Source organism: Myotis lucifugus, unplaced genomic scaffold, assembly GCF_000147115.1.
Source record: "Myotis lucifugus unplaced genomic scaffold, Myoluc2.0 scaffold_21, whole genome shotgun sequence".
NCBI classification, from domain to species: Eukaryota; Metazoa; Chordata; class Mammalia; order Chiroptera; family Vespertilionidae; genus Myotis; species Myotis lucifugus.
The window spans coordinates 5476117-5478365 of NW_005871069.1; the positions used below are offsets into that span (position 1 = coordinate 5476117).

The 2249-nt window shown below is 55.1% G+C and overlaps 1 pseudogene; it reads right to left on the minus strand.

Annotated features, from left to right (window-relative positions):
- Positions 1-1537: 1537 nt before the first annotated feature.
- The window catches only part of LOC102436532, a 15172-nt pseudogene continuing 14460 nt past the window's right edge, over positions 1538-2249 (minus strand).

Below are 2249 nucleotides of genomic sequence, written 5' to 3' on the forward strand. Positions count from 1 at the left end.
GCCTCCTGCACACCTCTTACTGGGGATGTGCCCGCAACCAAGGAACATGCCCTTGACCAGAATCGAACCTGGGACCTTTCAGTCTGCAGGCTGATGCTCTATCCACTGAGCCAAACCAGTCAGGGCCTCACCACACTATTGTCTGTGTCCATGGGTTATGCATATCTTATATAATAAAAAGCTAATATGCAAATTGACCGAATGGTGGAATGACTGGTCGCTATGATGCGCACTGACCACCAGGGGGCAGATGCACTCCCACAGGGGGAGCACTGTTCAGCCAGAAGCCAGGCTCACGGCTGGCAGCAGCAGTGGCGGGAGCCTCTCCCACCTCTGTGGCAGCACTAAGGATGTCCAACTGAAGGCTTAGGCCCGTTCCCTGGACATCCCCTGAGGATTCCCAGACTGTGAGAGGGCGCAGGCCAGGCTGAGAGACTCTCACAAGTGCACAAATTTTGTGCACCGGGCCTCTAGTATGCATATAAGTTCCCTAGTTATTCCCTCACTCCCCAGCCTTCCCTCTGAGATTTGCCAGTCTATCAGAAAGAGAGTCTTTATTATGGAAAAGCAACGTTATAGAGGGAAGTTACACACTGATTTCTTTCTAATAAAATGACAAGGCAGATTTCTTAAATAACTTACAAAGGGCAGAAATTGCTACCAGAGCAATGCTACTCCTCCCTGCCACCCACAGTGGCAGGTGCTGGGAACATAAATAGGTACCCATGGGCCCGGAGTCTCAGAGCCTGGAAATCTCTCCCACCCTTTCCTTTGGAGCAGGCACAGGAGCTGGTTCCCAATAGCCTGGGCACTGGCAACACAGGAGGTGACTCTTAGCCCACCCTGCTCCTGGGTGCACAGCTCAGAGCTCTCAAATACCTTCTGGAGCCTGCACTTCACATTGCAAAAAAGGCAACCACAAGGCTCAAGTGTGGAGTGCATTTCAAACCCAAAAGGGGAGTAGGATGAATAATCCCCCTCCTCTCCCAGGTGTCCCGGAGTCACTGTTGGGCTGTGGCAGGTGGTCTCTGCCAGGCTCAGATGTGGTCAGAGCAGGAGACAGAAGCCACAAGCAGCCCCCACCTGGGCCTTGTTAGTCAGGTCCTTGTTAGCAGTGGCCCAGGGGCACTGCCAACTCCTCGAGGATTTCCTTCCAGGAACTGGAGGGGAGGCACAGATCCCAAGTTTGGGGGCATGGCGGTCAAATATGGCTCACTTCCTGCAGGACAGAGCTCCCTTCGTGCCCCTCACTGCACTCCAGACAGGGGGAGCAAGGACACCAGAGCCTTTCCCCAGAAGCTGAGAAGCTGAAAGGTGGTGGATCAGTGTGGTCAGTAGCTCAGGTCCAAGCTGGTAGGAAGATGGCAGGCTTCCCACTCTGCTGGGCATCAGCCTTGTGGGTGTCTCCAAATACGCACATGAAGGAGGAGGAGAGGAGGAAGAAGAGGACGCTGAGACAGGTGCTCAGGAGGGAAGATGCTTGGGAGGAGGGCGTGACCTGAAGGGCACTGTCCTCAGCCTCAAAGGAGATAAACGGTCATGTTAGCACTCTCATCAGCCGCATGGCCTCCTTCCGCTCTTGGGACAGTTTCTGGAGACACTGGATTCCTGCCCCCACAGGCTCTAGGTCACTGTCAGATTCACTGGGGGAGCAGAGGGCTCTGTAGAGAAGGCGGCCTCCCTCCTGGACCTCCACAAGGGACCATGTGGAGTGGTGGTGACGCTCTCTCTCCCAGGGGCCCAGAGTTGAGCCGGCAGGGGCGGTTCCAGAAAGTCAGGTGCTCCTCTGGCTCAGGCTGCGAGCTGGGGGGCTACTGCCCCTCTGTGTCTCTCTCTTCCTCCTCCTGGCTTTCACCTGGGTTTCCACCTGCCACTTGGTGCCACTTTGGCAGGACTCCAGGATTCTCTGGGACCCAAGGTGTTCTTATCTGAGCCAGCTACAGCCTGGAGGCCCTGAGGCCCTGCTGCCCTGTTTCTAGGTGTTTCCAGGAGGGGCCTAGGTTGAAGCTGACTGCTCTCAGGGGCAGCCTCCTTTGGAGCTGTCTACAGATGAAGGCCAGGGCAATGTTGGAGGTCTCCAGATGGCCAACTGCAGGCTGCAGCACGTCATTCTCCTCCAGCTGCTCCTGGTCTGGAGAGATCACCTGTGCATGGAGGTGCTCACCCCGGACACCTCCTTGTTCAGTTCATTCCTAGGTATCATTGTTTTGTGCAATAGTAAATAGGATTTTTTTTTAAGGTTTCTTTTT